The following is a 15,797-nucleotide window of genomic DNA, read 5'->3' as shown; positions in this document are numbered from 1 at the left end:
GTAATTACAAAAGTACATTCATTTCAACCCCTTGACTATTTTCAACTGATGCATTTATTTTTCTGAAAGTGCTATTCCCCATTCTTTGTCCATTCACTACTTTAAGGATAATCCAAATTAAATTTCTTGGTATACAATCTAAATTCAAGTTTTATTGCTATGAAATAAATACTCTCTCCTGCAGCAAATGACTGAATAGACATTAAACAGATTCTTAATCAATTCACCTGAAAAGACACATTCTCTCCCATGTATCCAGGATGTCTCTTTTGCTGAGGACAAAGCAGAGTCTCTGGGTGTCTTATGTTCAACGTTTTTAAGCTCTGGGATCAAGCATATAGAAGCACAGAAACGTTGCTAAACTTTCACAAACAGAAACATGACTGAGTACAGAGCTGAAAGCAGAAATGAATAGATGGGAATTACTCCAGGAAAGAGTTCTCCCGGAATTGTAGAACTAGTCAAGAACCAGCTTTTATTCCTGAATAGTTCTCTGATCCATTTAGGCAAATATGAGCAGTAAGTGAATGTGTAGGTAGTCTCTCTAGTGGTATTCCAGAGACTCTGGAGGAGTCAGAAAAATCCCAGTTCGGAAGGAGATCAGCATTGTAATTGAAACACTATGGCAGTTTATTCTGGGCCTGCTCAGAGTAAACCCAACCACTTTTTATAAGAACAAAATGTAAAAAGCGATGATGCTTGCAGCCCATCATCTTGCTTTTTTCCCTTCCCCCTGCAGATACTCCGATACTTCTTATTTTTGTACTCATGGGCAACACTTTTTTACGGCTCACTAAACATGTTCAGATTTTTACAGCTCAGACATTAAAGTCCTATTAAAATATGCATAAATGTCTTAAAAGAAAGTTTCTGATCTGTTTCCGAAAGTTTCAGCTTTCTCTGAAATTAGTAACACAGTCTTTCTTTTCTAGCTGTACAAGTCAACAAACTTCAAAATATGACATGTGCTGAGAAAAACAAAATTTCAGTACCTATTAAGTTTTAAATTGTATGTCCAATAAATATAGTACATCTTTTTAGGCATCAAGTTTCCAAGGAAAAACAAGTTTGATTCTGTTAAAAAAACAGAATGGTGCTTTCTACTTGAGCTTTGATTGTTTTTCTGGGATGTCTTTTGATAGATCTACTTTTTAATAGAAGCATTAATTAGAAAATATTGGGTGGATACTATTAAAAGTAAACAACCTTTAAAAAATCTTTTATTTAAAAGTTCTTGTTTTAATTTTTAGTATTTAAGATAAGAAAGATACATTTTGTTCCAAAAAGAATGTTGCTTTATATGTAAATCTGTAATGTATTTGAACTTTGAGAGGGAATTTTGGGCGGGAAAATTGCACGTTGCTGATTGGTTGAAGCCTCAACCAAAAGTATTTAAAGAGGGGTTTTTGCCAGTTGTGCTTGCTGGAATCACAATAAACTAAAGAGCTGTTGTCACTCACTGGTCTCCTGCCTCTTCATTGTCCGAACCTAACATTGGCGACGAGGATGGGATGTAGAGGCAGTGAGATTGTTAAAGAGCTGAAGGAACCAGGAATTCGCGAACCCAGCCAGTTCTCAAGGGCGGAAAATAGCGATGTCCAGCTACACGCCACCAGCGCCATTTGACCCAGCAAAGGAGAAATGGGGGTCATACATGGCTCGTTTCGAGTGTTTCCTCAAAGCAAACGAACTACAGGGAGTCTCGGATAATCGGAAGCGAGCGTACTTCCTGAGCCACTGCGGTCCAGAGGTCTTCGATACCGCGGAGTCATTCTCAGAGCCAATGCCGGTACAATCGGTACCATGGCAAACACTACAAACAACACTTCGAGGGCACTACGTACCGGTACCCTCAAAGTTCGTCCAACGGTTCGAGTTGAGGCAACAGGTACAGCGAGAGGGCGAATCGATCAGCGTGTACATAGCCGCGTTGAGGAAAGCCGCAAACCACTGTGAGTACAGAGATTTGGAGGATTCCTTACTCGAACAACTCATTTGTGGGGTCAGGGACATCAGACTACAAAGGCGGCTGCTGTCTAAAAGCAACCTGACTTTGGCGATAGCCCTGGACGAAGCCAGAGCTCACGAGATGTCCACCAAGGCGGCGGAGACCTTGCAAAAGCCAAACGCGCAGGGTGCCGGGACAAAGACTACACTGGTCCACAGCGAGGAAGTTCAGGCCGAATCGGAAGGTGAGGAAGAGGAAGAGGTGTTCCACACTGGGAGGCTGGAGAGAGGTGACCGGGACGAATGCGTGAGTTGTGGGGGCCAACACCAACGGCAAAACTGCAGATTCAAGGACGCGGTTTGTCGGCGGTGCGAAAAAAAAGGACACATAGCTCAGGCCTGCTGAGCCCCCCAACCTTTCCGCCAAAAATTCAAACCGACCAATCAGAGCGCGGGAGCAGCAAAGCGGCCCGGGACTGGTCCATTTAAAAAGGGCGCGAAGTTAAACCAGACCACTGTGAGAGTGAGCCACGCATCGACATGACTAGAGAAGAAAATATTTACCCAAGTCTACATTGAAGGGGTGCAGTGCCAAATGGAAGTAGACACTGGGTCGTCAATCACAATTATGTCCTGGGACACCATCGTGAGAGACTTGCCAGCCATCGCAAAACGCCAGCTACAAACCCAGAAGCTGAGAGTGCAAGACTACCAAGGGAATCGGATCCCTGTTCGAGGAGTCACATCCGTCCAAGTCAAATATGGACAATTCAAAAAGACCCTGCCAATCACCATAGTAAATGGAACTCTACCGAGCTTGCTAGGGCTGGACTGGTTCCAAGCTTTGAGCATGGGAGTGACCGGGGTCCACAGGAACGACGTCATCCTCAAAGATGAACTACTGAAGGAGTTCGAGGACGTTTTCAAGGATTGCCTGGGCAAGTACGTGGGGACCCCTATTTCTTTCAACCTTGACCCCCAAGTCGCCCCCATCCGGTTAAAGGCTAGGAGGGTTCCATTCGCCCTAAAGCCCAAAATTGACCGAGAATTAGACAAGCTAGTAAGCCAGGGAATACTAGTCCCCGTCGATCATGCAAAATGGGAGACACCCATAGTGACCCCAGTCAAACCGGACGGATCGGTCCGGATTTGCGCTGACTACAAAGCAACGCTTAACAAAGCATTGCAGAAAAGTGCATACCCCGTTCCAGTAGTGCAACATTTGCTGCACTCATTAGGGCAAGGGCAGGTCTTCGCCAAACTCGATTTGGCTCAAGCCTACCAGCAGCTACCAGTAGATAGCAGCACAGCTGAGGCGCAGACAATTGTCACGCACCGCAGGGCTTTCAAATGTATGCGACTCCAGTTCGGAGTTAGCATGGCCCCAGGGCTCTTCCAGAACCTAATGGAGCGATTATTACAGGGCCTACCAGGAGTGGTACCATACTTCGACGATGTATTGGTATCAGCTGAAAACTTAGAGGAACTCGGGGTAAAACTAAGGAAGGTATTGGGCATTTTTAGGTCTGCTGGGCTTAAAGTTAAGCTCAACAAATGCCACATTGGGGTGAAATCTGTAGAATTCCTAGGATACCGAATAGACAGGGAAGGGATCCACCCCACGGAGAGCAAGATACGGGCCATTAGAAAGGCCCCAGCCCCCAAAAATAAAACAGAATTACAGGCATTCTTGGGGCTTGTTAATTTCTATGTGGTATTCTTAAAGAATAAAGCAACAGTAGCCGAACCGCTACATAAGTTGCTAGCAAAGAAAGCTGTGTGGTCCTGGGGCAGAGAAGAGGCTAGGGCATTTGAGGGGGTAAAAAACCTTTTGTCCAGCGATAGCCTCCTCATCCAGTACAATGGCACGTTGCCACTAGTACTAGTTTGCGATGCATCACCATATGGGGTGGGGGCTGTGCTCAGCCATAGGTTACCGAATGGAACAGAAGCCCCTATAGCGTATTATTCCCGGACAATGTCCTCTGCGGAAAGGAACTACAGCCAGCTAGATAGGGAGGCATTGGCCATAGTCTCCGGGGTTAAGAAATTCCACGAATACTTGTTCGGGCGAGATTTCGAGATAGTCACGGACCACAGACCCCTTCTAGGACTCTTAGCGGGTGACCGCCCAACACCCGTGGCACTTTCTCCCAGGCTGACCCGATGGACTATTTTCCTAGCGGCATACTCCTACAAATTGCTCCACCGCCCAGGAAAAGATTTAGGGCATGCGGATGCTCTGAGCAGATGCCCTTTACCAGAGACAATTGAAGACCCAACCCCGGGGACACCCGTCTTGCTAATTGACTCTTTGGACTCTGGCCCAGTCACATCCAAGCAAGTGGCTAGGGCATCATACAGGGACATTACAATACGGACTGTAATCGGTTGGGTGCAATGGGGTTGGCCCGCTGCGCCGGGCGAGTGTTTCAAAGACTTTGCGAAAAAACGATCAGAACTGTCGGTTCAAGGGGGGTGTCTGTTATGGGGGGATAGGGTGGTTATCCCAGAAAAATTGCGCGAAAATGTGTTGGAACTGTTGCATGTGGGCCACCCAGGGATTGTGAGGATGAAGAGTTTAGCGAGGAGTTATGTATGGTGGCCCCTAATGGATAAGGACATCAGCGACAGGGTAGGGAAATGCCAATCCTGCCAAGAGTCGAGGCCGCTACCCCCTACAGCCCCAGTTAGAGAGTGGGAGAAACCCCAGGGGCCATGGTCCAGGATTCACATAGATTTTGCGGGGCCGTTCCATGGGCGGACCTTTTTAATTGTAGTAGATGCCTACTCAAAATGGTTAGAAATCATCCTCATGAAAAGCACAACGGCCGAAGCAGTAATCACAGTCCTAAGGCATCTATTCGTAACACACGGCCTGCCCGACACCCTAGTCTCTGACAATGGCCCGCAATTCACGGCAAACCAGTTTGAGGGGTATTTAGCGGGAGAGGGCATCAGAAATGTCCTCTCGGCGCTTTTCCACCCGGCGACAAACGGACTTGCAGAACGTTTCGTTCGGAGCACCAAGGAAGCGCTATCTAGGATAAGTCCAGGCGACTGGCAAACGAAAATAGACACCTTCCTGGCTGTCCAACATAGGACCCCTTGTGTAACAACTGGCCACAGCCCAGTGGAACTCTTAATGGGCAGGAAACTCAGGTGCCCACTAGACCGACTAAACCCAACTTATACCCCAGACGGGTACAAGGGTATTCAAGGAAAAACCAGGGAAATGACAGTGGGTGACCCAGTATGGGCACCCAACTATAGTGAGGGCCCAACATGGTTAAAGGGGGAAATTCTGGGCATAACCGGACCCAAATCATACGTAGTAGACATGGAGGACGGCCGGGTATGGAAACGCCACATAGACCAGTTAAGAAAACGTATACCAAACAAACTAGAAACCAAACAACCAGGCCCTGACTACCAATTGTTTGAATCTGCAGCTGACTCAAACCCAAGGCGAGTGGAGGACTTATCTGATTCCGATGAAGTCCAGCGACGCCAACCGGTTCCTCCTGAAGACAGCAGGGACGACTCAGCCAATAATCCAGGGCCGGACGGCCTAGAGGAGGAGCTGGGAGGAACAAACAGTCCCTCCGACCAGCTCGACTCTCTCCCAGAGAATGAACTGCACAGGTCAGAAAGAGTTAGGAGACGCCCTGTCTACCTGCGTCACTACGTAGAGAAATAGCATGCAAATATTATGTAAATAGAGGTACAAAGTGTTCTGGGAGGGCAGGAGTGTAATGTAGTTGAACTTTGAGAGGGAATTTTGGGCGGGAAAATTGCACGTTGCTGATTGGTTGAAGCCTCAACCAAAAGAGTATTTAAAGAGGGGTTTTTGCTGGTTGTGCTTGCTGGGATCACAATAAACTAAAGAGCTGTTGTCACTCACTGGTCTCCTGCCTCTTCATTGTCCGAACCTAACAAAATCAGTCACAACTATCAAGTATTATGACTTATATTTTTATGTTGCTGTATTTTAACTACCTACTTACATACCAATATTACAGAGTACGGTATGTTGTAACACCCTAAAATTTTGACTGCAACATTAATTATGCATGATATGAAAAATAAAAGCATAGATAGTAGCTATAATTGGTTACAAAGCTCATTGTTGCATAAAATCCTATTATATATTATATAAATACTTTGTCTGAAATATAGTATATTTCAAAAAGCCTGAAAGAATAAAAATATCTTGCTTAGCTCCTGAGAAATGAAATAGTTGTGGTACTCTATTCCACGGTCATAAGCAGCAGATTTAGCATAACTTTGAATAGATCATATTCCTTATCCATTAGTCAGTGTGCATTCAGCACATACTGCAAACATGGTTTCAAAGAAGCACTTCAGACCTAGCAGGAATTCAGCACTTCCCTTTCATGAAAGAATCCCCTTCTTTTTTCTGAATTTCATGGAGGCTTGAAAAAAAGTTGTGGATGCTTTTACAGTTGCAGTATGTGTCAGCAACTTAAAAGCAGCAGTCCAAAGCACTTTCCCAAACTATTTGTAAAACATGTGCAGCTCCTGTACTCAGTTCAGGAAATGGAATGGATAGTTTACCTTTTAGTTTGATTGAGAGCCTCCTGAAGTTTAACTATATAAATGGCTGGCTATATAAATGTTTTAAACAAATTAAATAAATAAAAACTTATGAGGAAGGAAAAACATTCAGTGATAAACAGAATGGAAGAGGATTTCATCCCTTCTTGACTATGATGGTTTCAACTGTTTTTCTATCACTCACGGGGCTTAAGTTATATGAGTGACAGATTCTTCAGCCATTAATCCACATTAGGGTGCTAATTATTCTAGTCAGCTCTAATGCAAAATACTACTAAGTGTTTTAGTATGAATTTCTTCTAATTGTTTAAAGGCAACCATTATTCTTGGAACACCTAACCTAGAATTGCCTGTAAGGAAAATGATATGTCTATTTTTTTATTTTACGGTACTGGATCACATCCAACAATTACTTCTTGACTTGAATCTTTAATAGTTAAGTAGCAAAACTGGCCTCCTTTAAAAAGGGATCTTGAGAAGTATAAGTGTTCAATCTCTGCAGCATAGACTTTATTTGTGACTAGAAGTGTTTTAGAAGCAAATGAGTTGACATGGCTAGTACTATGCAAAACGCTTGCTCAATTTTCTTTCTTTTCTTTTTTTTTTCAAGTTTGTTCTTGTATAAACTAGATTTTCTTATATTGCACTGACTCCTGAATATACAAATAGACTCCACTGGATTGAATGATATTAAAGTCCCATCAAGTGCTGATACTAAATATTTGTGATATTCTCTTAGAATACCTAGAATAAAATAATACATAACAGATATCTATATTAAAATCACAATTTGGTATCCAATCTGTCAGTTACACATGGCCTAACTATCCTATAATATCAAACCTTAAGCTGTGAGGCCCATAGTCATTTAATACTAAAATGCAAAAGAGTTTGCTACATTACTTGTGTAAAATAGCTATGGTGACTTACTGTCGGGCAGTTTCCGACAAATCCCCAGCCCTGCTGTGCAGAATCTAGTTATCTGTGCTGTAATTATAGTCTGCTCGTTCTTAAGCATCCACTGGAGATAAGCAGTGTCGGAACGGCCAGGATATTGATTATTCAGAGGATATCGTTTTAAAAATAATATCTTTATAGAAGGAGCATCAAAGGAATATGTGCTCAACAGTCTCCACCTCTCCTGGGCCATAGGAGCAGAGTCGTTCAATCAATAGTTTCTTTTTATACTTGTCATACAGGACAGCCGATGCACCATACAAACAAGGCACCACACAAGCAAGGCACCATACAAACAAAAATGATTTCCAGTGGTTCGCCATCTCCAACTGGCTAAGATAACTGCCAGTTATCTTATCTAATAGAGTCTAGAGCCAGAAACAACAGAGCTTTCCCTAAGTCAGCTTGCTTCTTGATGTCCTCTACCCTTTGCCACAAGGTTTGTTTTGTTTGGTCGTAGTCCAACTTGAGTATTGAGGCTGGAGAGAAGACTAGTTTGGCAAGGTTGGACTTGATGGTCTTTGTTGGGAGAATTAATAGAGCAAAGCCTTGTGGGAAGAAAGTAAGCTTTAGCCAAAGATTTAAAGAATTATACAAATTCTTGCTTCGACTTTTATCAATCCTGCCTCCAGGCACAGAAGTATATTTAAGATACAATGCAATATCTGGAAAATTGCTCTAGTAAATTTGGATTGAATTCTTTCCAATGGTGTGAAACACGAAGCTGTGGGTCCAAGTAAGGTTCCGTAAAGAAGCTGTGCTAGCAACTTGGCCAGAAAAAGCTTAATTGTGGCAGGGACATAATATCCTCCCTTTCTGTGGAAAAAATTCAGAACAACATTCTCAAAATCAGCTCCTGAGGCCTTCTGAGTTCTGAGTTAGCTGATGAGATATTTAATTTCAGACTCTGAAACTGGGAGCCACTTATTGTATACCTTATTGTCTTGCTGGAAGAATCTCCATACATTCTCCAAAAGTGAAGTTCCCAAGTTGTAGGAGGTATATGGGAGTCTTAACGGGGTATAAATTCTGTCAGAGTGTCAGTCTAATAGATGCCAGAATAGAGAAGAGTTCTTTTTCTTTGCTGCCTCAATAAGTCATTCCCAGGAAGACCTTGTGTCATGTTTCTTCTTAAGTGCAATCAATTGGTTAAATTGTTTTCTGAGTATGAGGAAATGTTTAAGAGTTGTTTTATTGCCATTTCCAGTCTCACTTTTGTACATCTTATATTCCAATGTAAGAGCTTTCTTGGGTTCTACACGCCCTTGTCAAAACATGGTTTGAAGGTGAAGCAGGGCCTCTTAGCTGAGAAATTTGGTCATGTGCTAATAGTGGTTGTAACTTATGAATTGTGTTTTTATATAGTTCTAGTAAATCTTGAGTAGGGTTGGCTGATATAAAGGCTGAATGGATTTCTTGAAAGTTGTCCTCTGATAGGGGTCTCCTCACCTTTTGGTCAAGTTGTTGGGTCCATTTGACCTGACATCTTGTTAGGCATGCTGGATAAATTGCAGGAATAAATCAGCATTTTCAACGTTGGAATATGGTACTGAGTAAATTCTGCTGAACATGCTTAAAACCTCTATATCTCTAAGAAGATATCTTTATGTGCTGACTGTGCTATGATTGTGATTATAATCCCTCCTACAGTTACTGTATTTACATATAGTAGGCAAAAAATGAAAAATAAACACAACTGTGGGGTTTCTCTCCCAACAAATTTAACATTCAAATGTTGTAAACTGGATACATACTTGCCTAAAGCTTCAAAAACAAGGGTCCAATGGAATCCATTCACAAATTTTGTTATCACCTGTTTCTCTTGTTTTCCAACAAAATCACAATGACATTTAGTGGTAGTCCTTGTCAGCAGGAAATGAGTACAAGGCATTCACACACTCATGGCATGCACAAAAACAAAACTAGTCTTCCACTCCCAATCCAGCCTTCTAAATTTAACAAATACTTACTTTTCTGATGGTCTCCTAAGAGTTTCTTCAGTATACTTGCAAGCTATGATTAAGTTTTGTGTCTAACCTGAATAGACAATGGATATATAAACTCTACCGCCTCCTATTAAAATCCAAGATTTTGAGATGTAGAAATTCAGACCAAGGTCATTTCAGAATTTTTGTCTCCTTTAATGACACATAATCTGTACAATCCAACTGAAAAACAAACTGAAATCTTGGTGTGGGGGGGGGAAATAACAATAAAATTGTACAATAACGTGATTGAGTGTACACATAGTCTTGTTGAAGCACCTTTTGATTTTATGGCACCATTCAGTCTTTTGAGATAGGAGCTTATCAGCAGGGCACATCTTGCCTTGGGAATCTGTCTTCCCTTCTTCCCTGCAAAAGCATTCCAAATCTGTCAGAGTGCAAGAGTTGGAGTCCTGTGCACAGCCTTCTACAGATCAGCTCTGTAGCTATCAAACCAGTCATTGTCTGGCAGAACAAAACTGTGTGCTGCTAATTCAGAGCATCATGCTGGCTGGAGTCCCCATACTGGGTGGACATTTATAAAATGATGTATTACTGGTGCTTAACCCCAGATACACTATCAAAAATGTATAAAGGGATTTCTAATAAGTTGTGGAAATGCTGTAAAAATCCAGGTTCATTTTATTGTATGTAGTGATCTTACAAATATGTGAAAACATACTGGATAAATGTAAGAATGACAATGCAAAAACATTTGCATTGATACAAATATTAATGAAACCTGAAGCTTTCCTTTTAGGTATGATGGACAAGCCAATTGAAAAACAATTTTGGGTGTGATTCCTTTATATAGTGATGGCTGCGGGGATTGTATTTGCCATACATTGGAAAGAAAAAGTGATGCCGACTATTGAAGAATAGATTTTGAAATTGACTGAATTAGCAGAGATGGTGAAATTAACTGCTTTGATTAGAGATAATGGACTAGACAGTTTTATAAAAGACTGGAAATCATTTGTGGACTTTCTACATCAGGGGTGTCAAACTCAAGGCCCAGCGGCCAGATCTGCAGGGTGCTTAATTCTGGTCCACGGGGCCACCTGGAAACAGTGAAGGAAACACTGGCCTATGATGCCTCTGCCAGCAAAAACGGAGCTCGGTAGGGCTGCAGAGGGTTGGAGGAGGCCATTGCAGTCGAAAATGAAGCTCGCAAGGGCTGCAGGTGGCATTCCCAAGCTCTGTTTTCACTGTCAGAGGGTTGCAGGAGGCTGTTGCAGCCGAAAATGGAGCTCGAGAGCCTGTTTTTGCTGGAAGAGCACTTGGGCCACCACAGGCGCTCCCCACATGAGTGATGTCGAGCTGGCCACTCCCACCTTGGCCACATCCACCGGGCCCCCAACGTCAAACACAACCCTGAAGCGGTCCTCAATGAAATCGAGTTTGACACCATGGTAGATATAATTACTGATGGTTAACAGAGGGATTTGAAGATTAGCGTGGGTTTAGCTCACCTGTTGACTACTTTTTCTTCTTTCTCTCCTTTTTATTTGACCACAAATTTAATGGACCCCTTTTTTCTCCTTTTTTGTACACTATTTGTTGTTGTTGTTCTTGTTGTTAGGGTTGAATGTATGTTTCAGTGGTGCAATTCAGCTGGTTCTATCCAGATTGTGCGAACCAGTAGCATCAGCTGCAGGAGCCTCCGCCCACCTGCCCTGCCTTCATTTTTATCCTCTGCGCATGCACAAAAGGCTCTCCGCATGCATGTAGGTGGCATGTGCCCTCACATTTATGAACCAGTAGTGAAGGTAAGTGAATAAACTGGTCCTAAAAATTGTACTAACTGTCTTTACTTTACTGTAAACCGCCCTGAGTCCTTTGGGAGAAGGGCGGTATAGAAATTGAAACAATAAATAAATAAATAAATATTACCCCTGGTATGTTTCTGTTTTGTTCATTTTGTTTGCCTGTTTTACTGTTTCATATTTTATTTTCTATGATAAAACAATAAGTTTCTTTTTTTAAAAAAACCATACATTTTATAGGTATTTGGGGACTTTGACACAACACTAGCGTAAACATAAAGAGTTCTGTAATTACGTGTACATCCTAGGCATGCATGATATATTAGTTACAAACTATAAGATGAATGCAAAAATATTAAATCTCATAATTCCTCCAAAACTAACAATGATCAAGTACTTTAGGATTGGCATACTTTTAATATTATACATAAAAATATGCAATGATTGGAGTGATCAAATACAAATGATGATGACCAGCAGTAGGGCCTCTGTGGCTCAGACTGGTAAGACAGTCTGTTATTAATAAGGGCCTCTGTGGCTCAGACTGCTAAGACAGTCTGTTATTAACACAGCTGCTTGCAATTACTGCAAGTTCAAGTCCCACCAGGCCCAAGGTTGACTCAGCCTTCCATCCTTTATAAGGTAGGTAAAATGAGGATCCAGATTGTTGGGGGCAATAAGTTGACTTTGTATATAAATATACAAATAGGATGAAGACTATTGCTAACATAGTGTAAGCCGCCCTGAGTCTTTGGAGAAGGGCGGGATATAAATGCAAAAAAAAATAGAATGGGGCTGCCAGCAACAAAGACTTGTGGGGGGGAAAGAGCCTAGCTGAGTGATTACAGCCATTGCTATCTCTGATGCATCCTACTTTAAGAGTCTAGAGGGTTTGGGTTCTTTCCTATCCACAGGGTGGGGTAACAATGGTAATCAAGAATGGTATGCTTGAAGTTCTGCCTGCTTGTTAGCCATGTTTATATGCAGTGCAAACTATGTGTGTCATGCCATACCCTGCAGATGCTGATGGTTGTTGTTATCTCAGCCAGACTGAGCACCAGACTCTAAGTGAACAGGCAATATTGCATATAGTAAAACAAGCAAACAACCAGAAAACCTTCACATAATAAATTACCCTATGATAGAAAGACAGCTAGGATTCTACTGGACAATTTGTGTCTTTTTGAGATTGACGAAGAGTTTTGAGATTGACGAAGAGTTTTAGTATTCATTCTAAACATGAATGTAGTGCTTATGTTCTTCTGAGCTTGGTCTACAATCATAGTTCTTCCTTTTCTTGTACATAAAAGGGCTGGGGTCAGTGTTCTACTGGTAAATGTTTTACAACTGACTCTCAAAAAACTTTTTTCCCTAGTGCCTCCAATGCTGCCACCACAATGCTGCTCACACCACTGTGCTGCTAATTCAGAGCATCATGCTGGCTGGAGTCCCCATACTGGGTGGACATTTATAAAATGATGTATTACTGGTGCTTAACCCCAGATACACTATCAAAAATGTATAAAGGGATTTCTAATAAGTTGTGGAAATGCTGTAAAAATCCAGGTTCATTTTATTGTATGTAGTGATCTTACAAATATGTGAAAACATACTGGATAAATGTAAGAATGACAATGCAAAAACATTTGCATTGATACAAATATTAATGAAACCTGAAGCTTTCCTTTTAGGTATGATGGACAAGCCAATTGAAAAACAATTTTGGGTGTGATTCCTTTATATAGTGATGGCTGCGGGGATTGTATTTGCCATACATTGGAAAGAAAAAGTGATGCCGACTATTGAAGAATAGATTTTGAAATTGACTGAATTAGCAGAGATGGTGAAATTAACTGCTTTGATTAGAGATAATGGACTAGACAGTTTTATAAAAGACTGGAAATCATTTGTGGACTTTCTACATCAGGGGTGTCAAACTCAAGGCCCAGCGGCCAGATCTGCAGGGTGCTTAATTCTGGTCCACGGGGCCACCTGGAAACAGTGAAGGAAACACTGGCCTATGATGCCTCTGCCAGCAAAAACGGAGCTCGGTAGGGCTGCAGAGGGTTGGAGGAGGCCATTGCAGTCGAAAATGGAGCTCGCAAGGGCTGCAGGTGGCATTCCCAAGCTCTGTTTTCACTGTCAGAGGGTTGCAGGAGGCTGTTGCAGCCGAAAATGGAGCTCGAGAGCCTGTTTTTGCTGGAAGAGCACTTGGGCCACCACAGGCGCTCCCCACATGAGTGATGTCGAGCTGGCCACTCCCACCTTGGCCACATCCACCGGGCCCCCAACGTCAAACACAACCCTGAAGCGGTCCTCAATGAAATCAAGTTTGACACCATGGTAGATATAATTACTGATGGTTAACAGAGGGATTTGAAGATTAGCGTGGGTTTAGCTCACCTGTTGACTACTTTTTCTTCTTTCTCTCCTTTTTATTTGACCACAAATTTAATGGACCCCTTTTTTCTCCTTTTTTGTACACTATTTGTTGTTGTTGTTCTTGTTGTTAGGGTTGAATGTATGTTTCAGTGGTGCAATTCAGCTGGTTCTATCCAGATTGTGCGAACCAGTAGTATCAGCTGCAGGAGCCTCCGCCCACCTGCCCTGCCTTCATTTTTATCCTCTGCGCATGCACAAAAGGCTCTCCGCATGCATGTAGGTGGCATGTGCCCTCACATTTATGAACCAGTAGCGAAGGTAAGTGAATAAACTGGTCCTAAAAATTGTACTAACTGTCTTTACTTTACTGTAAACCGCCCTGAGTCCTTTGGGAGAAGGGCGGTATAGAAATTGAAACAATAAATAAATAAATAAATATTACCCCTGGTATGTTTCTGTTTTGTTCATTTTGTTTGCCTGTTTTACTGTTTCATATTTTATTTTCTATGATAAAACAATAAGTTTCTTTTTTTAAAAAATCCATACATTTTATAGGTATTTGGGGACTTTGACACAACACTAGCGTAAACATAAAGAGTTCTGTAATTACGTGTACATCCTAGGCGTGCATGATATATTAGTTACAAACTATAAGATGAATGCAAAAATATTAAATCTCATAATTCCTCCAAAACTAACAATGATCAAGTACTTTAGGATTGGCATACTTTTAATATTATACATCAAAATATGCAATGATTGGAGTGATCAAATACAAATGATGATGACCAGCAGTAGGGCCTCTGTGGCTCAGACTGGTAAGACAGTCTGTTATTAATAAGGGCCTCTGTGGCTCAGACTGCTAAGACAGTCTGTTATTAACACAGCTGCTTGCAATTACTGCAAGTTCAAGTCCCACCAGGCCCAAGGTTGACTCAGCCTTCCATCCTTTATAAGGTAGGTAAAATGAGGACCCAGATTGTTGGGGGCAATAAGTTGACTTTGTATATAAATATACAAATAGGATGAAGACTATTGCTAACATAGTGTAAACTGCCCTGAGTCTTCGGAGAAGGGCGGGATATAAATGCAAAAAAAATAAAAATAGAATGGGGCTGCCAGCAACAAAGACTTGTGGGGGGAAAAGAGCCTAGCTGAGTGATTACAGCCATTGCTATCTCTGATGCATCCTACTTTAAGAGTCTAGAGGGTTTGGGTTCTTTCCTATCCACAGGGTGGGGTAACAATGGTAATCAAGAATGGTATGCTTGAAGTTCTGCCTGCTTGTTAGCCATGTTTATATGCAGTGCAAACTATGTGTGTCATGCCATACCCTGCAGATGCTGATGGTTGTTGTTATCTCAGCCAGACTGAGCACCAGACTCTAAGTGAACAGGCAATATTGCATATAGTAAAACAAGCAAACAACCAGAAAACCTTCACATAATAAATTACCCTATGATAGAAAGACAGCTAGGATTCTACTGGACAATTTGTGTCTTTTTGAGATTGACGAAGAGTTTTAGCACTAAACATGAATGTAGTGCTTATGTTCTTCTGAGCTTGGTCTACAATCATAGTTCTTCCTTTTCTTGTACATAAAAGGGCTGGGGTCAAGTGTTCTACTGGTAAATGTTTTACAACTGACTCTCAAAAAACTTTTTTCCCTAGTGCCTCCAATGCTGCCACCACAATGCTGCTCACACCACTGTGCTGCTAACTGTCAAACAATTGATCAGTATACCAACAGTCCTCACTCAGCATTGCTCTCAACTGGCTCTCAAAACTCCAGAAAATTTAACAAATGGCTGGTCCAAGACAGCTCTAGCATACCACTAGCTGTGGTATTGAGCAAAGAGCAAAGAGTGTCCTTGTTAATTTTAAAGCACAGACAACATAGATTCCAACAGGCATAAATTGAACCCTTTCTTCTCTTGTTTTTTTCTGTTTGGCAACAGTTTATGTGAAAAGGATCTTATCTGCTTGTCAACATGAGCCAGGAGTGTAATAGCAGCCAAAAAGACAAATTCTACATTGTGATGCTTTAGCAGGGACATAGAATTTAGAATAAGGGAATTTATTTCTAATCTGTCTTTTGTATTGTTTTTGATAGTTTGGATTTTTTTCTCCTTCTGTGTAAAGACAGATGCAAAAAATGAGTTAAGCAGTTCTGTTTTCTCCC

This window comes from Ahaetulla prasina, chromosome 4 (assembly GCF_028640845.1).
Source record: "Ahaetulla prasina isolate Xishuangbanna chromosome 4, ASM2864084v1, whole genome shotgun sequence".
NCBI classification, from domain to species: Eukaryota; Metazoa; Chordata; class Lepidosauria; order Squamata; family Colubridae; genus Ahaetulla; species Ahaetulla prasina.
Note: the sequence above shows the minus strand (reverse complement) of the source record.